The sequence below is a fragment of the Chelonoidis abingdonii genome, chromosome 1 (assembly GCF_003597395.2).
Source record: "Chelonoidis abingdonii isolate Lonesome George chromosome 1, CheloAbing_2.0, whole genome shotgun sequence".
In the NCBI taxonomy this organism is placed as follows: domain Eukaryota; kingdom Metazoa; phylum Chordata; order Testudines; family Testudinidae; genus Chelonoidis; species Chelonoidis abingdonii.
In genome coordinates this window covers 296,636,208-296,661,688 of record NC_133769.1, presented here as the reverse complement: position 1 = coordinate 296,661,688, position 25,481 = coordinate 296,636,208, and positions in this window count along the sequence as shown.

Here is a 25,481-nt window from a genome sequence, read left to right as displayed (position 1 = left end):
AGTGCAGAGCCATGATGTTTCACTAGACAGATCAAACTTACCCTCTCAGTCTTCCCTCGTGTACATTCTGCGGCATTCCCAGGAGTTGTCAGTGGCAACAAGAGCAATCTACAAATGTTTAAGAGATTTTTTCTTGAAATTGACAAAACATTACTGGCTCATTCTCCTATCCAGAAACCTGAGAAAAGCTAAATACCTCCTCTGGGTGCCTTTAATAGGTAATACCTCCCCACTTGTAAGCACTGAGTCTGCATACAAAACAAAGCAGGGGTCAAAGCACACAGCATCAACACAGGAAAACATAGCAATAATATATTTAAATGAATAATAAGTAAAACACCCACCCCATGGTATCTTTGGCAGCAGTCCTTTAACTCAGTCCCCCACCCACTGGTGTGAGTGTCCAACAAGCAGCACTTTAGCACATATTAACATTTTAACACATTTGTCTCCCCCTTCTCCCTCCACTACATCTCACTCATGGCTTGGTATCAGTAGGCAGCATGGCTCCAGGGTCTGGAAGTCCACTGAGGCAAGCCGCTCTCCAGCTCCTAAGGGCATTACTCCCTGGTCCAGTTCTGAGGCTCTGCCACCTAACCCAGCTGTAGGGATTACAGGTTTATTGGTTCTGAGTAGGGGACCCCTCACTGGAGTTCACCTGGCTCTGCTGCAGCTCTCTGCAGCTTCAGCAAAGAGCTGCTTCTGGTCTGTTTCTGCATCATTGTCTTTGTCATCTCTCTGCAAAGTCGTCAGTAGAGTGGGGATCAATGGCATATACGATCCTTGAACAGAGTCCTTGTCACAAAGTATGAGGCCCTTTCCCCTGCCCTCCTCTCATCTAAGTTCAGTCCCAGTACCTCACCAAATTTGGGGTTTGTATATAGTTCTGATGACTCCCCAAAGCATCTCTTGGACTTGGAGGATTTCTGAGTAGAAAGCTTAAGCAGGTGAAGCTCTCTCTGTATCTGTACTTTCCCCAGTTCAGTAATAGAAGGGCGGGAAGCTCCTTTCCCTCTGGAGCTTCTGTTTCCCCTGTTCACCAACAACTGGCAATATTGAGTTCTCTACCCTTTATAGCTTCAGGCCACAGGTCTAGCACATAATTTTTTTCGAGTTTAGAAAGACAGCAGCCTGTAGCAGCATAATTAGACATTACACTGACCCATAAACTTCCATATAGGAAAGTAACTGCTTTTATTTGTTTTCTATCATTTCAACAGTCACAGTTTAATTTTTTTTTAATGTCAGTGAATGACCATTGATGATATTTAGGTATAAAGCAGGTGTCAGTGACCTCTGGCACGTGGCTCACCAGGGTAAACACCCTGGCGGGCTGGGCTAGTTTGTTTACCTGCCGTGTTGGCAGGTGTGACTGATCACAGCTCCCACTGGCCGCTGTTTACCGTCCCAGGCCAATGGGGGAGGTGTGTCAGCCGCGGCCAGCACATCCCTTCCCCCCGCTGCTTCCTGCAGCCCCATTGACCTAGGACAGTGAACCGCAGCCAGTGGGAGCCGTGATTGCCTGAATCCTGCCAACATATATCTCTTTCTCACTTTTCCTTGACAAGCACACAGCATGGCCAGAGCACTAGACATGATGAGTTCGGCCTGAGGGAGTGGGGTGTGCAGGCGGAACAAAGAGTCTGGTTGGTTTCAGAAGGGGATCAGTGCAAGCACTTAGGAAAACTATTCTTATTGCTGGCACAGTTTTCCACAGGTGGGGGTGATCAAAGCTGAAATCACACTAGCAAGGGTTCATCTCCTACAAACTACAAGGGAGGAGGGATAGCTAAGGGGTTTAAGCACTAGCCTGCTAAACCCAAAGTTATGAGTTCAATCCTTCAGGGAGCTAGAGTAAAAATCTGTCTGGGGATTGGTGCTGCATTGAGCAGGGGATTGGACTAGATGACCTCCTGAGGTCCCTTCCAATCCTGATGTTCTATGATAAGCTCACCTGGCTGTGGATAACAGATGTCTTGTTTTGTTTGGGGAGGCTACTGGATCTATGAAGGTAGGTGTAGCTCTCCAGGGGTTTGTTGACTATAATTGTCTGTAGGGTTCCATTGTTGGAGTTCATTGTGGTGTCCAGAAAGTTGATGCTGGTGTGGATGTTCATGGGCCACTTCACCTTGAATGCTTCCTTGAAATATGTGTTAACTATTTATGCTAAACCATCTGTTCCACCTTGTATTTAGCAGTGACACGCTGAGTTAATTTCCCAGACCTGAAGAAGAGCTCTGTGTAAACTCAAAAGCTTGTCTCTCACCAACAGAAGATGGTGTAATATCAGATATATACCTCACCCACCTTGTCTCTCTAATAGGCTGGAACCAACACGGCTATAATACTGCATACAACAGAGAGTGGCAACCTCTGGGACGTGGCTTGCCAGGGTACGTACCCTGGTGGCCTGGGACAGTTTATTTACCTGCCACGTTGGCAGATTCGGTCAATCGCGGCTCCCACTGGCTGTCCCAGTCCAATGGGGGTGGCAGGAAGCCACGGCCAGCACATCCCTTGCCTGCGCCATTTTCCGCAGCCCCCTTTGGCCTGGGACGGCAAACCGCAGCCAGTGGGAGCCACGATCGGCCGAACCTGACGACGCTGCAGGTAAACAAATTGGCCCGGCCCACCAGGGTACTTACCCTGGCAAGCCACGTGCCAGAGGTTGCCGACCTCTGGGATACAACAGAAAACTTCTAGTATGAAATTACTTTTCTTTTCAAAATAAGCTAGTTCTGTTTTTTTTCCTTTAAATTAAAATGGGCAATATCTAGAACACAACATTTCAATTGACCCAAACCAATTTTTTGTTTGTTTGTTTTATTTTCAGTTTGTGAATATTTTTGCAGTTATCTTTTCATACCAATTCAGGACAGGATATGGTTTCCCCTAATATCCTGAAAATGTTCATGGGATCAGAAAAAAATTCCAGCCCAGTGCTAGCAACAATGTTCTGACTTTAAATATCTATTGAGGTATTTACATGACCTCCAGCACCATAGTAACTGTACTTTATCCCACATATTCCTATGACATAGGAAAATATTACTAACTCTGTTTTACTGATGGTAGTGGCTTATCTGTAGTCACAGAGGTATCCTAAGTCTTCATCCATGGCCTTAACCATGAGATCTTCAATGCTATTTTCTACTTAAAACTTAGTCTCAGGACTTATAATGTGGTATTTAACTTTAGCAGCAACTAAAAGACAGTTGCTTTTATATCTAGTACATGTTATCTTAATTAGAATAGTAATATCAAACATTACATGTGACTAAATACAATAAATTCTTTGTTGATAGTTGTGGAATTTCAAAATAGCCTTCTATAACATACCTAAACAAATGTGTTCGGAATGATTTTCCAATTATAGCTTGTTAATGAAAGTATTACTGTAAGCCTCGTAATTAGAATTATTTATGGATCTTGCAGTTTTTCTGCTTATTTTAAAATCAATAGCTGTACTTTCAAATTCCTCTCTGTAGTTACATTATCTACAGTGAGCTATATATGAATTATAATTACAGGGCCAAACATTGCTCTCAGTTGCATCCAAGCACTTTGAAATCAATAGAATTGCAAGAGTAACTGAGCCCTTATGCTATTTGGGGAGCTTGAAAAAAGCTTCCAACTCTTCTCTCAGACAGCAGTACAGAGGCTGGGGGAACTGAAAACAGAGGCTGCCTGCTTCTTCTGTATTTCAGAAAAACAAACTGTCCGTGAGGGCAAGACCAGGAGTCAAACTTACAAGCAGAGCAACCAACTGCTGGTGGTCAGAGAGCTTTCATATGGTTTTGAACTCCTCTAACATGTGAGCTGAGCCTGGATAGATCCCACATTTGGGAGCAGGAGGAAGAGAAGGAGAAATTATTGGGCAAGAGCATGATTGACATAACCTAGTGATCAACTGCAGGCCTCAAAGACTCTGGACTACTCCAACATGTGCATTGTGACGCTCAGTCAGAAGACAGCTGGCTGCAAGCAGTTGGGTTACAACAACTGGAAGAAAAGCAACTCCAGAGTTGCTCCCTACAATAGCAGGCGATACAATGCCATTTTGTGTCTCTCAGGCAGAGGGACTGAGACTGAGATCCTAGTTCTACCAAGGAGAGATTAAGCTCCACCATTCCACTGTATCTGGGAGGGCTGACTCTCAGTTGTGCTTGGTAGTCCTCCCCACAAAGCATCCTGAGATGGCCAGATTTTGCAGCCATGTGAGAATTACTCCCCCCCACACTCTCCTCCCCCCAAAAAAGGGAGAGCTTTTTGCTTTTTAGGGAGGGACACCAGCCTTTTTCATTGAGCAATAACTCCACCAGCCAGACCAAGCCTGTGAGGCGATTTGGGGTACACTTTATTATTTTTACTTAATTTCTGGACATTTAGCATTTATTGCTGCAGGATGGGCTGGATACTCATTTTACATCCTTGATTCCCACTACTTCTTTTAATTTATCCATATTATTTCCCAAAATAAAACAATTATCCTCATCTGTTAGTCCTGAATTTCCAGTATTTATGAGTTGTAATGTCCTAGAGGTCAAATCTGCTGCTTTATACATCTGGCCACTGGGTACCAACCATAAAGACCCCAGACCCATTGGTCTCAGGTGCACAGTAACCCAAATTAAGAAGGGAGGAATAGATGGCTCTATTACCCTTGGAAATCAGAAGCATCACAGTAGTGAGCTACCTGACTGAAAGCAGAATTTCTCCCATGCAAAATATTTCAGTTTATAATGTGTGCTGTATAATCTATGTGAACTTGTCACGCAGGAAGATGAATTGAAAAATAAAGATCACACTTTACTGGTTCTGCCTTTTCTACAGAATGCAGTATTTCTGAGTTCATTGCTCTTTGGTGATGACTCTAACTACTACAAAGTATTGTAAGTTTCTCCTTCCTCCCTGAAATTGCACTGCTTGTGATGGGAATTAGTCCAGAATAAGCAAATCCTATAAATATTTTATATATAGTGGATTTGTATTATTTGTCTCTAAAATACAACATTCACACTTCAGTAAAATCCTGAAGTTAAAAACTATCTGAAGACTTTATCCAGAATTCTGCTTGAATGGATAGAGCACTGGACTGGGACATGAAGTTCTGCCTCTCTGTGTCCTTGGGCAAGTCACTTCACCTCTCTCTCTGTTCTTGAGTTTCCCCATTTGTAAAATGGGGATAAAGATACTGACTTTTGTAAAGTGCTTTGAAACTGTGGATGAAAAGCACTAGATAAGTGCTAAGTATACTTAGCACTTATCATTGCATTACGTTGTTTTATTTCTAGGCTCCAAGTCGTAAATAGTGCTGATTTAGGGGTACAGAACCTGTTCAGATCTCAGAGGATTTACTGGCTTGGGAAGGCCAAAGTCTCCTAACAATTCTGCAGGGAGGCTGTATACAGTGTGTTTTCTATGCAAGATTTGTGAATGCAAACTCAGAGCATCCTGGTCCTAGTGCAAGAGTTGCTTATGTAAGGAAACACGACCCAATGAAAATACCTTGAAAAGGCAATGAAGCAACAGAAGTGCAGAAAAATAAGATAATAGAAGCAGGGAACTGAACTATCAGACCTCCATTATTTGTTTATAGAACCCAGCAATGAACTAGATTAGAAGCCTTACAATAAAATATGATAAAAGAGGTCCCTCCCCTAGGCAGTTTATAATCTGTGTTCCAATTTGTGACCAAGATGATAACATATGATAGGGAAAGGAAGTGAAAAGGCTTATTGTTTCTTACACATCTTGCTATGAAATTACATAGATTTATATATATGATGTTTATAAAGAAATAATTAGAACCTGTTTAGTAGGATATAGGTTCAAACCCAGGTGTCAGATACAGTATGTAGGGGGACCGTTGGCCCCTTAATAAAACTCAGTAGTGGTGTTTTGGTTGGCTAGCTCCCAGTATCAAAAGGAAGAAGGGTTGATGAGAAATCAGGACCCTGAAACTGATAGTCCCTGGAAACAATGGGGAGAGGCCAGTGCTCCAGGTCAGCCTGATTGATAGGGTGGGCAGGCTAATCAGGGAGTCAGGAGCCCAGGGGGGTCCCATCCTCCATGTGAGCTGGAATTGCCTGGGTCAGACACAGTGGAGCCGAGTAAGGAAAGAGCAGGAGCCCAAGATGAGTTGGCGAGCAGAGCCGTGCCAACCAGAGAACCAGAGAAGCAGCCCAGGAAGCAGATCCATGCTGGGAGCAGAGCCGCAGCAATAAAAGGCAGAGAAGCAGCCCAGGGAGAAGTCAGTGCTGGGAGCAGAGTCACAGAAGCAACACAGAAAGCAGACATGTCCTAGGAGGAGAGCTGCAGCAACCAGAGTCGAGGGGCCAGAAAAGCAGCCCGGGAAAAAATTGATTGCAGTTTAATAAATTGTACTTGCTTTGAACTGTATGTAATGGTCAGTGGGTCACAGTAATGTACAGTGCAGAGAGAGCACCCTGGAGTGGGGACACCCTAGCCCCTGCCCTAAGTTACTACTACAGGGTTGGGGGTCAAGTCTCCCCAGGAATCCTGGGCCTTACCTTGTTGGGGTTATGAGGATTCTGCCACACAGGAGAATGGAAAGACAGCCCTCAAGGTCAGGCAGGCCTATGGTTTAAGGAAGTGGGAGTGAGGACACAGATCCTTTTGCTAGCTCATTTTACCGGGGTAGTGTATAAGCCAGGAAAGTTCCTTACAACAGCGTGACCATTCCTCCGCTTACAAGTACAATAATTTTGGTATAGGATAAAACTTTTGCCAAAAACCCCAAATGCTAGCAAAATATCTGCTATTCTCAGGGCAATGCACATTTAGTCAGTATGACTAATATTATTTGAATATAATATTATTGTAATTATTTTATACAAATGAGTCAGCTAGCTATATGCTTTGTCCTGCAGTTCTTACTCAAGCAGAGCTTGAGTGAGAATTCTGCTAAAGTACCCTATAGAGGAATGGTACAATATAATTTAACAACATGGAAGTGGTAGCAGACACGTTCAGGCAGCATAGAGTTTCCTGCAGGGGAAATGATTTGAAGGGACACCTCCTGGGAAACTGTCATAACTATAAAGGGAAGGGTAACAACCCTCCTGTACACAATACTATAAAATCTCTCCTGGCCAGAGGCACCAAAATCCTTTTACCTGTAAAGGGTTAAGAAGCTCAGATAACCTGGCTGACACCTGACCCAAATGACCAATAAGGGGACAAGATACTTTCAAATCTTGGGTGAGGGGGAAGGCTTTTGTTTGTGCTCTTTGTTTTTGCTGGTGTTCGCTCTTGGGACTAAGAGGGACCGAACATCAATCCATGTTCTCCAAATCTTTCTGAACAAGTCTTTCATATTTCAAACTTGTAAGTAACAGCCAGGCAAGGCGTGTTAGGTTTAACTTTGTTTTCTCAGCTTGTGAATGTTCCCTTTGCTAGAGGGAGGTTTATCCCTGTTTTATTGTAACGTTGAAACTAAGGCTAGAGGAGGTTCCTCTGGGCTCTTTGAATCTGATTACCCTGTAAAGTTATTTTCCATTCTGTTTTTACAGAGATGATTTTTTACCTTTTCTTTTTAATAAAATCCTTCTTTTAAGAACCTGACTGATTTTTCCATTATCCAAAGACCCAGGGGGTTGGGTCTTTGATTACTTTGTAACCAATTGGTAGGATATTATTCTCAAGCTTCCCCAGGAAAGGGGGTGTAAGGGCTTGGGGGGATATTTTGGGGGAACAGGAACTCCAAGTGCGCCTTTCTCTGTTTCTTGTTAAATCACTTGGTGGTGGCAGCACCATCACTTGGTCAAAAGTACCTCAGAGTTCAGAGTGGGGAAGAAACCCTGACAGGAACCATCTGGGAAGTCATGAGGCTGAAGAAGCCATGTTGTAAACTGCCCCATAAAGCTGGAGTTTGTTAACCTTATGTCAGAGAAATCTTGCATGGGATGATCGAGGCACAATAAAGCATAAAACATGGTGGCAGCAGTAATCAATTCCTAGGCAGCAGCAGAGACCATTCACAGCTGCACTACAGAGAGCAGAATACTTCTGTGAGTACACTGTTTAGTTTACAAGACAAAGCTGATAGAAAATGGAGGGGCTGAAGCTTTCAGGGACATTAAACCTGACAACTAAGAATTTAGCTCAGCCATGAAAGAGCTGAAAGAATGTAACCTTTATGTAGATATTGCTACAACAGAAAAAGAGGATACCTTTAAACTAAGTCTGTTTTGTTATATGAGTGGAGACAATGGGAGAAAGATAGATGGTACTCTGTGTGCAGAAATTCCCCGAGCTCAATGCACCATCAGAAGCAATAATGGGCTGTTTTGATGTTCCCTGTTACCCCTTGAAGAAAGAAACAGGGGAAAGATACATTTTCTTTACTCAGCATCAAGCAGCTTGTGAGGATATAGAAGAGTATAGCATCAATTTAAAAGTGCAAGCAGCCAAGTGCAATTTTGGAAATATTAAATATTCATTGATAAGAAGCCTCCTAGTATGTGGGACTGAGACTTGTGAGTCCAAGGGTGGCTGCTTAGGGAAGCTGATTTAACTTTGGTGATAAGCTTGGAGATATGCAGGGCTGGTAGGACAGTCAGCAAAAACAAACTAAGAGTATGTCTATACTACCTGCCGGATCGACAGGCAGCGATTGATCCAGTGGGGGTCGATTTATCGCTTCTAGTCTTGATGCGATAAATTGACCCCTGAGTACTCTCCCGTTGACTCTTCTACTCCACCGCCACAAGGGGCACAGGCAGAGTCGATGGAGGAGTGGCAGCAGTCGACTCATCGCAGTGAAGAGACAGCAGTGACTAGATCTAAGTACATCTACTTCAACTATGTTATTCACGTAGCTGAAGTTGCATAACTTAGATTGACCACTCCCTCCCCAGTGTAGACCAGGCCTAACAACCAAATGTCCATGCAATACATAAGAAAGAAATCAAAACCAGAGCCAACATTAACAGATAACTGTACAGATACATGCAAATATTCTGGGAGAAATCATGTAAGACAGAAAGAAATATCTGACTTATGGGGGGAAAAAATGCTGTATCTGTGACAAATTTGATCATTTTGCCCCTAAATGTTTGCCTAAAAAGAAGAAAAACAAATCCAAGGCAAAACATATAATAACTAATGAGAGCAACTGTGAATATGAGGACATTATGTGGGTAACCCAACAGCTGGTAAACACAGTGCAAGAATGTTGTAAGCACCAGAAACAGTTGTATACATCCATGTTACCTGGGAATAAAGTACTTGAGAATTTCAATTACATTATGCAGCAAGTTGTAACCCTGACATACAGTTAGAAGAGGATCACCAGCTGTTAACAATGAACAATCATACCATATGAAAGCCCATGAGAAAATGTAAAATTGAAATAAGAAATCTAAGGAACAAAAAGAAACACAAGACTGGATTTTGTGGTCATAGATGAGACAGTACCAATTTGACTTGGGCAGCAAGGCTGCCCAAGACATGAGCTTATAAAAACTACATTTCCAGAACATAATGGAAGTGGATAGCAGGGTGACTGTGGAATCCTTGGATGGTTTTACCTAGGTCCAGTAGATGATACGGACAGAGTATAGAGATGTGTTTCAGGGAGATTGGCAGCTAGATTGTATTTATAAAATAGAAATTAAACAGTAGTATGAAGTCAGTTAAATTGCCAAAAAGAAAAATTCCTGATTGCATTTCATCAGCCATTGAAAGATGAACTGCAGTTCATAATTGTGGGATTATTTCAGGTGACTTCTGAAAGTTCAGTAAGGACTGGATTTTAATCATATAACATTTTAATCAGGGTATCCTCAAAGCAACACCAGAGTTGAATCAGCCATAAAACCTACTAAAACCATTGACAAAAATTGAAAATTACAGCTGATGACAGATAGCACTACTAGATCACAGGAATATTGCCTCACAAGGCCTAAATTCTAGTCTAGACCAAAGATTGATGAGCTGGAGAATAAAGACAATCAGAAGGTTGTTATGGACTGGGTAGTCAGGAGTTTCTCTTGGCAAGCTACAGTGGAACCAGTAACAAAAAGAGACAAGTGTTTTATTACAATAGATCCATGGGAGATCTGCAGCCAACCGACAAAGTGAGTATACCTCATGAATAAAACAGGATAAATCAGGGTTTCTCAAACAGGGATCGCCGCTTGTTTAGGGAAAGCCCCTGGCAGGCCAGGTCGGTGTATTTACCTGCCCTGTCCACAGGTCCGGCCGATCGCGGCTCCCACTGGGAGTGTGGATCACTGCTCCTGGCCAATGGGAACTGCTGGGAGCGGTGCAGGCCAAGGGACTTAGTGGTCACTGCTTCCAGCAGCTCCCATTGGCCTGGAGCAGCAATCTGCGGCCAGTGGGAGCCACAATAAGCCGGGTCTGTGGATGGGGCAGGTAAACACATCAGCCCGGCCTGCCAGGGGCTCGCTCTACACAAGTGGCGACCCCTGTTTGAGAAACGTTGGGATATGTTCTGGCCGAAATCTATAATGCTGCAACTAGGAAGCCAAAGATCATATCAGATGCCAATGGGCAATGGATAGATAGTGAGGCAAAATCAGACACTTCAGGAAAGCAAAAAGAAACCTTTAAGAACAGTACAGACACACATTTTAGGCTTCTACAGCAAGAGAATCCCAAGCCAGAGATGTAAGAAGAGGACAATGTCAGGGGCATGTGCGAAGAATGACAGGAGGGAAAGAGTGTTTCAGAGACTCCAGCAAGACCAAGCCTTGAGACTTTGGTTGACCAGATTGGAGGAAGTCAGCATCAGGAAAGCACCTAACCATACTAGAAAAGGCCAGATTGTTAAGACTTGCTCATCCAAGAGATTTTGTGTGATGGACTTCAGGGTAGGGTTGCCAAATTTCTGACCTAACAAAACTGAACACCCTTGCCTCATCCCTTCTCCAAGGCTCTGCCCCACTCACTCAATCCCGCTTCCTCCATTGCTCGCTCTCCCCCACCCTCACTTACTCATTTTCACCAGGCTGGGGACAGTCCCTTTTTGACCAAGTGTTCAATTGAAAAGTGTACTGCTGGCAACCCTATTTTAAGGTTGTACAGGTATATAGACAGACAAACTTATAAGGTAATGAATGCAGTAACCACAAGAATCATCAGCATCTGTAAGAAATATGTTGTATTGTTTAATAAATTATTGTTAACTTGTTACACAGTTTCTTTGAAAGAGAAGTGTAACAATATGGAAGTTCAAGCAGACACTTTCAGGCAGCATACTGCTTCATGGGGGGAACTGTTTGGAAGGGACTCCTCCTGGAGAACTCTCTAGGAAGCTATACGCCAGGGGTCGGCAACCTCTGGCACACGGCTCACCAGGGTAAGCACTCTGGTGGGCTGAGCCAGTTTGTTTACCTGCCGCATTGGCAGGTTCGACCAATCGCGGCTTCCACTAGCTGTGGTTCGCCGCTGCAGCACAATGGGGGTGGCAGGAAACCACGGCCAGCTCATCCCTCAGCCCGCATCGCTTCCCGCCACCCCCATTGGCCTGCAGCAGTGAACCGCAGCCAGTGGGAGCTGCGGTCGGCTGAACCTGCCGACACAGCAGGTAAACAAACTGGCCTAACCTGCCAGGGTGCTTACTCTGGCGAGCCGCGTGCCAGAGGTTGCCAGCCCCTGCTATAAGCAGTCCAATAAAACTTGATTTTGATAATTAACCTTATGGCAGAGTGAGATCTTATATGGCTGATGATCCAGACACAGTGAGGCCTAAATCAGGGTAGAGGACTATGATTCGGAGAATGGGCTGCATTTGTATATCATAGAAAATAAGATATTAATGTTTGTATATGCTAAAGAACAGCAAGCTATAAAAACGTCTGCTGGGGACACTTCAGTTCCTAAGCATTAGCTCTTCTGGAAGTAATTTCATTCTTCAAAATAACCACTTGTCTGCTAAAGAAAAGGACAAAACAAACAAGTTTAAATATAACTTCTCAGTCAGTTTCTCAATTGCTTCCATGGCAACAGGCACTACCTACTCTTCAGATCTTAAAAGAAGTGCATAAATTACAGGAAAATTATATATGGTATATTTTGAGGCAATAATATGAAATCAATTTAAAAAACAACAGGAAAATATTAAACTGTGTAGCTTCTATGCTTAATGGAATGTTGTGAAGCTTTTGCAACAAATTCAAAATCCATGCACAGCTTGTTCAAACACACACATACAAAAAATGACAGCCAGGAAAATTTGATACAACACACACTTTTGAGGGTCCCTAAATTTAATCAAAACTCAAACCAAAAACAAAACAACAACATATCTGCATGATTTTTTGGAAACTTATTTTCATGGTTTTATTTTGGTTTTGTAACTAAACTCACCAGAACTATACACAGTGAAAGTTTCTGGGGTTGAACCAATCCTTAAAAATGCTCGAGCAATATACAGAGTTTCACAAAACTCAATAGTTTCATTTTGTTTCTTTATTTAGTCTAAATGAATTCAAAATAAAGTGCAACTCAAACGGCCAATTTCAGAGTCAGTGTAAGCAACCTCCAGCCAATGGAATGAAATCTACTTATACCAGGTCTGAATTTGACTCTAGAGGGGACAAGATCATATTAATTGAAACTGCCACAGTGAATTAGTGTTCTGTCACCATACTTACTTTGCTCTAATTGTCTATCAAGGTTAATCTACACTACAAAGTTAAGTCGCCTTAAGTTACGTCGACATATGGCCAACACTGTAATTAAACGGCTATCCTATGTCCACGCTACACTCCTTGTGTCACATTCACAGTAGCAGCTCTTGAATCAACACCGAGAGCAGTGCACTGTGGGTAGCTATCCCAATGTGCAACTGGCTGCAGGCTGTTTTGGAAAGGACTTGCAGTGCCTCATGGGGACAGGTTCAGTGTCAGATGATGCAAGTTTCTCAATTCTATCATTCCATGGGCATCCTACTAGGTTTCCAGCCACTTTTCAACTGCCCTTGTAACCTGCAAGCCAGCTATCTCTGTCAGAAAGCATGGATCTTACACTGCTCTATAGTACTGTTCTGTGCATTATGAACTCAACTGTGTGTGGTGGGTGTTGGGGAGGGGGAATTCTGTTGGGGAGGCCTTGAAGGAGCATTTTAACAATGATCCACAGTAATGTGTGTTGCTGTAGTGTGCTCAGCCTAGCTCTCTTTGTCTGCATCATGCTATGAACCTTGTAATGACTGCTGTTTGTGCCTGATTATAACAATGCACATGCACCTATTGCTACTGTGGGTGAATGTTAGTGGCAGCCACCATGTGATGGAGAATAATAAAGATAAATTCAATTTCCATAAGTAGATTTTTATTCCACACCCATGCAAACATACCTATGTAATGCTGAGGTAAACTTCATACAAGCAGGGGGAAAGTATCTTTAAAGGAGAGGGAACAGGGAATTCACAAGTACATACACAGAGGCTCTCACACCTGGGTGTATGTGCTGCTGTCGTGTTTAATCTCCCACAGGATGGAGTGCCTTGGGTATTGCTGTGGCCCCGGGAGATATATGGAATGAGGGCAAGGGCAGAGTGTAGGGAGGTCCTGGAATGCTCTTTCTTTTCTAATTAAGCTTTGCATGATTGCAGAAGGTTTCAGCCAGAATTAAAACAAACCTTAAACATATTAATGTGTTTCAGATAGAGATTATTTACATTTTTATCTAATGATTTGTTGCAGAGTCTTGTAACTCACATGCAGCACACTGCAGTATGAGGTGTACAGAGAACTCCCTTGTGGATTCTCTCCCCTGCCTCTCCACAGTAATTTCTCTTTATATCAAAGAAGAAAAGATTTGATCCCCTTTGTTTATGATTTCTCTGCTGCCACTAGCTCCTATGAATTGTGTTGTGAATACATTTCAGAACTACCACTCCAATACAGAATTGAGGCAATAGATTCAAAAGAGCATATCAGAGCAAAAATAACTACAGGTGCAGTGGAAAGTCAGAAATTCTTGAAATTGGAGGTGCTGGGACAGTTTTTGTTTGAAGCCTGATTGCTTATGAGATATACTCCCTCCTTCCTTTGACAGAGGTGAGAGTCCAAAGGATACCATTGTGCATCTGTGATTACTATGGAGGTAGAGACTCAAGTCAGATTGTGCAGATAACAAAAGTTCATTCCAGTTCTGAATATGTGCAATGTAATCGAAATACAATATCTATCCCCATGGCACTGACTCACTTTTCACAATGCTGTACAGAGCCATGTAACACTGCAATTCATTTTCATGTAACATGTTTACTAAAGTAAAGATGTCTTGAAAACTGGGTTTTGTTTTAACAAAAAACCCTTCCTCGGGAGAAGTAAATCTCTTTTCTTTAATGAATAATCTGCAGGATTTCAAAACTTCCTGGGTCTTTAAAAGGAGAGGAGCACATGCCTGCGTACCTGGGTGCAGGGCAGCAGAGTTCAAAACGGTGACCAGAGCAGCCATGTCAGACTTTGACTCCCTCAGAGAACTGATGGACAGGATCCCCTGGGAGAAGGAAAACATGAAGGGGAAAGGAGCCCAGGAGAGCTGTCTGTATTTTAAAGAATCCTGATTGAGGTTGAAGGAACAAACCATCTTGATGTGTAGAAAAAATAGTAAATATGGCAGGCGACCAGCTTGGCTTAACAGTGAAATCCTTGCTGATCTTAAACACAAAAAAGAAGCTTACCAGAAGCGGAAGACTGGACAAATGGCCAGGAAAGAGTATAACAATATTGCTCAGGCATGAGGGAGTGAAATCAGTAAGGCCATATCACACTTGGAATTGCAGCTAGCCAGGGATGTTAAGAGTAACAAGAAGGGATTCTTCAGGTATGTTAGCAACAAGAAGAAGGTCAAGGAAAGTGTGGGCCCCTTACTGTATGAGGGAGGCAACCTAGTGACAGAGGATATGGAAAAAGCTAAGGTACTCAATGCTTTTTTGGCCTCTGTCTTCACGAACAAGTTCAGCTCCCAGACTTCTGCACTGGGCAGCACAGCATCGGGAGGATGGCATGGACTGCACCTTTAGCAAGTTTGCAGATGACACTAAACTGGGAGGAGTGGTAGATACGCTGGAGGATAGGGATAGGATAAAGAAGGACCTAGACAAATTAGAGGATTGGGCCAAAAGAAAACTGATGAGATTCAACAAGGACAAGTGCAGAGTCCTACAATTAGGACGGAAGAATCCCATACACTGCTACAGACTAGGGACCGAATGGCTAGGCAGCAGTTCTGCAGAGAAGGACCTAGGGGTTACAGTGGATGAGAAGCTGGATATGAATCAACAGTGTGCCCTTGTTGTCAAGAAGCCTAATTGCATTTTGGGCTGTATAAGAAGGGATATTGCGAGCAGATCGAGGGACGTGATCGTTCCCCTGTAGTCGACATTAGTAAGGCCTCATCTGGAGTACTGTGTCCAGTTTTAGGCCTCACACTACAAGAAGGATGTGGAAAAATTGGAAAGAGTCCAGTGGAGGGCAACAAAAATGATTGGGGACTGAAGCATATGACTTATGAGGAGAGGCTGAGGGAACTAGGATTGTTTACTCTGCAGAAGAGAAGAATGAGGGGGGATTTGATAGCTGCTTTCAACTACCTGAAAGGGGGTTCCAAGGAGGATGGATCTATACCAGGGGTCAGCAACATGTGGCATGCGGCTTACTAGGGTAAACACCCTGGCGGGTCGGGCCAGTTTGTTTACCTGCCGCATCGACAGGTTCGGACGATATCAGCTCCCACTGGCCACGGTTCATCATCTCATCATTTTGTATCCAAAGATGAAATATATTAGGTATCTTTAGGATATAGAGGTGAAATATAAAGATTAATCAGAGTTTTAATACAGGGCCTATAGACATCAGGCATGTAAAATATTTAGTTTAGCAACATTAGGATTTAGGACTTAGGATAAGTACGTTAGTAACAAACCTGCTGAGCTTGTATCTATGTTTGTGATATATTAGTGTTTTGACAATAACTACTGATTTTGGATAATGTTTCTAAGAGATCAGTAGACACCACACAATGACCATTGGTAGTGGGGGTGAAATGTTAGAGACTTCCTTGAGGTAACTGCCTGTTACTATGCTGATAAAGTGATAAATGTTAATAGGGGAAATTAACAAGTTTGCCTATGAAAAATCGAGGGCCCCAAAAGTAGTGGAGTGTGGACATTCAAATAAGGAAAAGGTGTTAAACCTTCATAAATATGTATGAACCCCAACAGGCATCAGTCTAACACATTATCAAAGAAAAAACTAGGAGTCTTTGTGGCACCGTAGAGACTAACAAATTTATTTGGGCATAAGCTTTCATGGGATAGAACCCACTTAATCAGATGCATGGTTTGGAAAATACAGTAGTAGGTATAAATACACAGCACATGAAAAGATGGGAGTTGCCTTACCAAATGGAAGATCGGTCTAATGAGACAATTCAATTAACAGTAGGATACCAAAGGAGGAATAATCACTTTTGTAGTGGTAATGAGAGTGGCCCATTTCAAACCTTTGACAAGAAGATGTGAGGGGAAATTAGGTTTTGTAATGACCCAGTCACTCCCAGTCTTTATTCAGGCCTAATTTGATGGTGTCCAGTTTGCAAATTAATTCCAGTTCTACCGTTTCATGCTGGAGTCTGTTTTTGAAGTTTTTTTGTTGAAGAATTGCCACTTTTAGGTCTGTTATTGAGTGATCAGGGAGATTGAAGTGTTCTCCTACTAGTTTTTGAATATTGTAATTCCTGATGTCAGATTTGTGTCCATTTATTCTTTTGTGTAGAGACTGTCTGGTTTGGCCAACGTACATGGCAGAGGGGCATTGCTGGCATATGATGGCATATATCACATTAATAGATGTGCAGGTGAATGAACCCCTGATGGAGTGGCTGATGTGGTTAGGTCCTTGATGGTGTCCTTTGAATAGATATGTGGACAGAGTTAGCACCAGCGTTTGTTGCATAATTTGGTTCTTGGATTGGTGTTTTGTTGTGTGGTGTGTAGTTGCTGATGAGTACTTGCTTCAGGTTGGAGGCTGTCTGTAAATCAGGACAAATCTGTCTCCCAAGGTATGTGAGAGTGAGGGATCATCCTTCAGGGTAGGGTAGATCAGGGGTCGGCAACCTCTGCCAAGTGGCTTGCCAGGCTAAGCACCCTAGCGGGCTGGCCCAGTTTGTTTACCTGCCACATCAGCAGGTTCAGCCGATTGTGGCACCCACTGGCCACGGTTTACCGTTCCAGGCCAATGGGGGTTCCGGGAAGTGCCGCGGGATGTGCTAGCCATGGCTTCCCTCCACCCCCATTGGCCTGGGACAGTGAACCGCAGCCAGTGGAAGCCACGGTCCACTGAACCTGCCGACGTGGCAGGTAAACAAACTGGCCAGGCACCTGGTGAGCCACATGCCAGAGGTTGCTGACCCCTGGGGTAGACCCTTGATGATGCACTGAGACTTTAGTTGGGGGCTCTAGGTGAAGGCTAGTAGCGTTATGTTACTTTCTTTGTTGGGGCTGTCTTGTAGTAGGTGACTTCTGGGTACCCTTCTGGCTCTGTTAATCTGTTTCTTCACTTCACCAGGTGGGTTTTATCAAAGCTGAATCCTGGCCTGGTTGCTTTGGTTGAGGTAGGGGAGGAGATGACAGGATGACAACCTCTGATGATGGTGATGATGATGATAGTGATGAGGACTAATTTGGGGGTTTTCCACAAGGCATGGTGTGAGTAATGCAAATATTATGCATTCTGTTTTGGTCTCTTCCTCCTTTACCATATTGCAGTGCACGTATTGTCAGATTGGTTAATCAAAGTAATTATTATAGAAAGAGCACTATGCAGTCTTTGTTTGTACCATGAGGTCCCCCTTCTACTGATAACCACCCTACTATAGTCCATCTTGGGGGCTGAACTATCACAGATTCAAGCAGGTGTAAACCCTCATGCTGGGGTAGTAATTGGTTAAAGTACCCCATAAGTATAGATAAGGCTACGATAAGCAGTTGCTTACCCTGGCGAGCCACGTGCCAGAAGCTGCTGACCCATGCTCTATCCTCACATTTCAAGTTGTTCACAAGCAGAGCAAGTCTGCAAGCTAGATATTGGGAAAATATCCCACAGTTGTTTACGTAGGTGACAACAGGCTGATGTTGACTAACATTGCCTGCTCTGGCTAGGCAGCAGAATCTCAAGAGTCAGTCCTGTAGATAAGGTGTATTAGTTCACAATAAAGTAGATTATGTATTGCATATACTACAAATCTCAAAATAAATCCCAAGCCAATCTATTCCTATCTGTGGTAACAAAAGATTCCCATCACTAATAAAATTTTGTGATCAATGGTTTCAAAGTTGAAATCCATATAAAAATACCCACTAATAGCCTCGGTTCTGAATTTAGCATTGAACTATTGCGATAATGGCTGATAACATTATTAATTTGAGAACTATAACAGAAATAATTAAAGTAGCGGACTGTGGAGTGTTAATCCTCTGATATATATTTATTTCCCATGAGCAAAAAAGACTGAAAACTACAAATGATTAGTTTAAATTGCCATGGATCTATCACAAAAACAGGGTTTTGTGCATCATGAGAAAACAAGAGTAATATAAATGTCAACTTGCTTAATTTTTTTTCAGAACCATATTTTTTTCTAGTTAAAAATGTACTTGAACACCTTATCTAAAATGCTAGTTCCAATAACTTTCATCACATCATTAAATTTTGTGTAAAACATCACCTACTGTATGTAGTAGCAAATAGTTCTTACTGGCTGCAACTGAGTGGCTTATTGGTTCTAAAATAAGATAGTTAGGCTATTACTTCATTGTGAAGAGACATTTGGGAGTCTCCATCACTGGAGCAGGTAGTGCCCCTCTATAGATGAAGTTGCCATATACTTCCTATTACAAATACCCTACTTTCCGTTTCTGATGTTACCAAATTGAAACCATTCAGGATGAAAATGACCATGCCAGGTTTCAGCCTCAGGCTGGATTTGTTTGGAAAGATTTATCAAAATTGATTCAGCCATTGTTGAGAATGGGATTAGTGACATTGTCTGTGTTGAAAAAAAAAGTATTGCAACTGCTTTCCTGAAGCTTTAGCACCCCTATGTTTTGAAGTAGAAACTTGACATTTGGCAGGAGAGTCATCCTGGTGCCTATGATGTGCCTTTTGTTGTCCCAGTAAAAACCTATCTAAGATTGGCCAGGCCTTTGGAAAATTTCAGCTGGCACATGCTCAGTAGAGACTTGTTAGTGTATGTCAGGTAAATTTTTCAGTGAATCCATCTGCACTGAGTATGCCCCACTCCCTCATAACTGTTCCATGGACAATATCTGTGTCATCCTCACAGAGCAAAACGATCCTGCTCCACCCAGGGCTTCAGAGGCTGGACAAGACTTTTCTTTCAACAGCTTCCCGAAATTGCTGCAGCACTAGGAGCTGGAATTGAGACTCTGTCTTGTGTTCTCCCTGTTCCCTTGCTGTTGCCCAGGCAGCATGGAAGAAGAAGCACAGTGGCCCAAACACAAACTGAAAGCATGGGTAGATGTGTAGAGAATAGAAGAGACTCTTGCAGGAGCCAGAGGTCATGGTGAAGTAGAGGGAGCAGGAGGTAATATAGATGCAATGGGGGAGAGAGCAGCAGGTTGAATGGGAATAAAGGGGCTGGAGGTGGACAGGAGACAGAGCAACAAGATGTCCCAATTTTATACGGACAGTCCAAATATTTGGCGCTTTGTCTTATATGGGTGCCTATTACCTCACACCCCCTGTCCAATTTTTCACACTTGTGTATCGTTTCTGCCAACTGGATCCGGCAGCAAACATGGTCAGGTACAATATCTAGGGGGTCCTTTTCAACAATACAACACAGAACTGGCTCGAGCCCCCACCTAGGAACCTGGGAAAATTACACACCACTCCTGGGTGCCTCTGAGAGGCAATACTTCCCCACTCGCAAGCACAAAGTCTGAGTGCAGAAAATAAACTTTTAATGAAAGGAGGGAAGTCACCCAACATTATTAGGGAAAATGCCACAAGGAGGATTCATAAACATAAAAATGTGGGCAGGACACCCACCCCAGAATGCGTGGGGCAGTGCCTTCCACCTAATGTTCTTGAGTTCTACAACAAACTGCTCCTTTTCTGTGTCACTCTCTGCTCCTTCACCATACTCCACTCACAGTGGTTGTCCTTGATGAGAGAAGACCCAGGGTTCAGAGGTGCATCTTTGTGAGTTCACCTCCCACCTGGGAAAGAAATCACCTTGCTTCTTCCGCCATCTGACCACATGCTCTGGGTGGCCACCCCACCAGCCGCGGCTCCTCTCTGCTGGTCACCGCACTCATCCCTGAGGTACCATCCCTCTCAATGACCAGTCTGGAAAAGGAGGATCCTGGGCAGAGTGGGACCAGGAGTTACACATACCTTCTGTTCCTGTGGCTCTTATCCGGGAAGAATTAACCTCAGGGGCATTAGGGGAAGCTGCAGCCAAGGAATGTCAAAGATACTGGGGAAGCACAGGGAAGCAGAGACAGTGCATTAACCAAAGGCCTCAGTGAAGAATGTCCTGGTCTCCCAACACTCTGTCCTGTTGGGAGTCGAGGGAATATGTGTTAGGCTGTCCCAAAACCTAGCAGTGTGGAAGAATTTTGGCAAGAGATTCCTCATGATGATTGTCATCTGAACAGCTGCCTCTGTCATCTTTTAACATAGGAGGGGACAACCTGGACATCATCTCATATGCTATTCTATTTTAAAAATTCAAAAGTAACATAATTCCATTATAGCGTGGGTCCAGATTTTGTCTGTTTTTCATTGTATTTGAACCAGTTTGCCCATACATCTCTGATGTAAATCATGGTTTCCTGCCTTCCAATAACCCACCTTTCCCTTTTTATACTCTAGTTAGAAGTAATAGACAGGATCTGTGACTTCTGATTCAAGAGCTTTATTTTGCAATGGTATGGTTTTAGACTGCTGTTCAGTCATCAGTGGGACAAATTATAATCCTTCCTTACTCTGAAGCCTGGACTACACTACGCGTTTAAACCGAATTTAGCAGCATTAAACTGATTTAACTTTGCACTCATCCACACAACAAAGCCTCTTATATCGATATAAAGGGCTCTTAAAACCAATTTCTGTACTCTTCTCCGACGAGGGGAGTAGCGCTGAAATCAGTATTGCCATGTCAGATTAGGGTTAATGTGGCCGCAATTCGCCGGTATTGGCCTCCGGGAGCTATCCCACAGTGCACCATTTTGACCACTCTGGACAGCAATCTGGAGTAGGATGCACTGGCCAGGTAGACAGGAAAAGCCCCACGAACTTATTAATTTCATTTCTTGTTTGCCCGGCGTGTAGAGTTCATCAGCACAGGTGATCACGCAGAGCTCATCAGGTAACAATGCAGTCTCCTGAGAATCGAAAAAGAGCTTCAGCATGAACTGCACGGGAGGTACTGGAACTGATCGCTGTATAGGGAGAGGATTCAGTGCTAACAGAACTCTGTTCCAAAAGATGAAAGGGAAAAACATTTGAAAAAATTTCCAAGTCCGTGATGTAGAGAGGCCACACCAGGGACTCAGTACAGTGCTGTGTGAAAGTTAAGGAACTCAGACAAGCCTACCAGAAAATCAGAGAAGCAAACGGAAAGTCCGGGGCAGGGCCAAAAACATGCCACTTCTATGCTGAGCTGCATGCAATTCTAGCGGGGTCCACCACCACTACCCCACCCCTGTCCGTGGATCCCGAGGTGGGGGTGGTAATCTCAGCCTTGGCTGAGGATTCTGCGGATGGGGAAGATGAAGAGGAGGACGAGCTTGTAGAGAGCACACAGCACTCTGTTCTCCCCAACAGCCAGGAGCTTTTTCTCACCCTGACAGAATTACCCTCCCAGCCCTCCCAAGCCACTAGCCCAGACAATGAAGACATGGAAGGGACCTCTGGTGAGTGCACCTTGTAAATATAAGACATGGTTTAAAAGCAAGAGTTTTTTAATGATTAATTTGCCTTGAGGACTTGGGATCCATTCACGGTCAGTACAGTTACTGAAAAAGTCTGTTAATATGTCTGGGAATGGAGCAGAAATCCTCCAGGGACATCTCCATGAAGTTCTCCTGAAGGTACTCCAAGAGCCTTTGCAGAAGGTTTCTGGCCAGCGCTACTTTATTCCGTCCTCCATGGTAGGACACTTGACCACGTCATGCATGTAGCAAGTAATCTGGTATAATTGCATGACAGAGCCTAGCTGTGTATGGTCCCGGTGATTGCTGGCATTCAAGCAACATCCGTTCTTTATCTCGCTGTTTTATCTTCAGGAGAGTGATATCGTTCATGGTAATCTGGTTGAAATTCAGAAATTTAAGTAAGGGCACAGAGATGGCCATTCCTACTGGGCTGTTTGCCTGTGGCTTAAAAGAAATCCTTCCCTGCAGGTAGCCAAGCGGGGGGAAAAGCGGGGGAGGCAATTGGCACTGAGCTTTTTTGTGTTTGGCTAGCAGGGATCTTCCCTGCTACCAGCCACACGGTTGCGGGTGGGAGTAAAGGGGGGTGTTTAGCACTGATCTTCCATCATACCAGCCACGTGGTTGGGATGGGGGAAGGGGCTGTTTAGCAGTGATCTTCAATGATACCAGCCACGGGGTGATATGTGTTGCTGCACATTAACAGGAAAGAAGCAGCACTCAATGGGCTTTGCTTGCTATTTGAGAAAGGAGGGTGCTGGATAGGTGAAGGCTGCAGAAGATGAAAGACAATGGCTTACCATGGCTGCATGCAAGCCAAATTCTGCGGCTCGGACCTGCGTCTGTGATCTGTAACACCAAAGCCGCAGGTCCCGGTTCAGCATTGACTGCACAAGGATGCACGAGGTGTTTAAAACATCCATGATTGCCGTCTTGAGCTCAGCAGGGTCCATGCTTGCCGTGGAATGGCGTCTGCACAGTTCACTCAGGAAAAAAGGTGTGAAACGGTTGGCTGCTGCTGCTTTCACGGACGGTGGGTTGAGGCTGTACTCAGAAGCACCAGCGGCAATGTTTTTTGCCTCATCAGGCACTGGGATCTCAACCCAGCATTCCAGTGAGCGGGAGAGACTGCGGAAACTATGAGATAGCTATGGGATAGCTACCCACAGTGCAACGCTCAGGAAATCGATGCCAGCCTCGGTACATGGACGCACACCGTTGAATTAATGTGCTTAGTGTGGCCGCATGAACTCGACTTTATACAATCTGTTTTAAAAAAACAGTTTCTGTAAAATCAGAATAATCCTGTAGTGTAGACATACCCTGAGTGATCCTATGTACAGAGTATCAGAATCTGGCTCTCTTCTCTCAGCTGTACCAGCGTAAAAGCAGAGTGAATCAGTTGCCTTAAATAGAATGACTCTAGATTTAAACCAGCACAACTAAGAGCAGAGTTTGGTTCACTGTTTCATTGGGTAGATTTGAAATAGGGGGGTTGCTAAGGAGGAGTGTACTGTTTTGTATCAAGTGAAGAAAAACCTGAATCGCTTTTCTTCCCTCAAATTGAACCCAAACTGACATCAGTTTTTTGTTTGTTTGTTTGCTTGTTTATGTTTGAGAAAGAGTTTTAAATACCCGATTGCACTCCGTTCATAGGTTTGGAGATAGGGGAATCATAATATATAATGTATAAATGAAATTGGTAAGAGGAAGACTGTTCTTTAACACGTGAAATACATTTTCTAAAATGGGATTCCAAAGTTTATTTGATCTAGGTTACTTCCTAAACCATATGCCACTTTAATATCAAACATGAAAACAAGCTGCTCCCATTATCCAAGAAGAAATCCCACTCATAGGCAGACTTCTGAGTCACAATGCACTGTCCCCTGTCATCAGCACATTTCCACTTCCTAAAGAAATACCAGAGATGCAGTATCTCATGTTGAATAGCTTTAAACTTACTTAAATCCCAAAACTTTAATTTGTCAGTAATATTCCACACTGAATTTACACCAATTTCCAAGAATACTATGAAATTTACATTAAATGAAATTAATTTGCACTATTTTCTTTCCTGGAAACAGGCTAGTAGGAAATATGTATTTTTATATGACTCCAAGCATAGAGAATTATACATTCTGAGCTACACCACAAAACCCATTAATATGGAGAATGAGAGAGAATTAATTTATCTTCTCATATTTTTTATTATTCCCACAGGTATAATACTATTATTTCTATACTTTTGTTCATTCATGGGATTAAAAGTATTGTAGCTATTCTGTATATTTTAAAATACAAAGTTGACTATGCAGAGAGTCTGCAGAGAAAGACTTGAATTTCAAGTAAATACTGACAGCTAAGGAATGTTTTGTATTTAATTTTTCATTTATCTAATTGAAATGACATCTTCAACTTTTTATGCATGTCTGATATTGCTCTAATAAAAAAGTTTTCTTGAAAATATGATTTTGCAGTCACGGAATGCATTTCCCTGATTTTAGTCCTGTCACATCATTTAAAAAATAAAGATAACCTATTACCATTTTCCCCAAAGATTGCATAAGGTTTAAATGAAGCTGTCATGACAGAAATGTAAAAAGTGAAGAATAGCCTAAAAGATTACAAAAACTATCACTTATGCTATGGCTCTTCCATCAGAGACTATTTGTTCCAATTTTCATACTAACAGATGATGCAGTGTATGTCATTGTGAGTGAAAAAAAAACCAGAAAGGAAAGGCGAATACGTGGGGAATGGGGAGAAGAAAAGTATTATAGGGTTGAACTGGAGAAACCTGAGTTAGTTTTTTAAAATATAAGAGCCTCTCCACAAATAATTAAGTCTTTAGCAGATCCTAATATATCTTAAAAACAAAATACATACTTAAGGACCAAATTCTGCCACCCTTATATGGTTCCTTTTGAAACCACTCAGATTAAGGTACTACTTAATAAAGGCAGAATTTGACATTAGGTTGAGTGGCATTTTGAACCCTTCAGAAAGCAGGATATAAGGAACTGATCTGTTGTGTATTCACATGACCAAAAGAACTGGTTAATAGAGAATGATGTTGTCAGGTTTGGAAAGGAGGAGCCCTCTCCAGTGTATCTGAGTATTCTTAATTTTTCTTCTACTTGTTTTATTACTTTTGTACAGTATTAAAAGGAAAGCATTACACCTACTATTTCTTACAATGCTCACTACAGAGGGTTGATGTACAATACTTTGGATGTTAGAGATACCAGTTGGGTGAGGTAATTTCTTTTACTAGACCAACTTCTGTTGGTGAGAGAGACAACAGAAATTGGTCCAATAAAAAAAGATTACTTCACCCATCCTGTCTATCTCACATCTGGGACCAACACTGCTACAATAACTCTGCATACAATACTTGGGATGATAATTCATAGAATACTAGACACACAAGTATATATTTTTCAAGAGGTAAGTAGGGTGAGTAGCCATGTGACTGATATTCCAGACAATGGAAATAGTGGAGCTAAATCTCTCC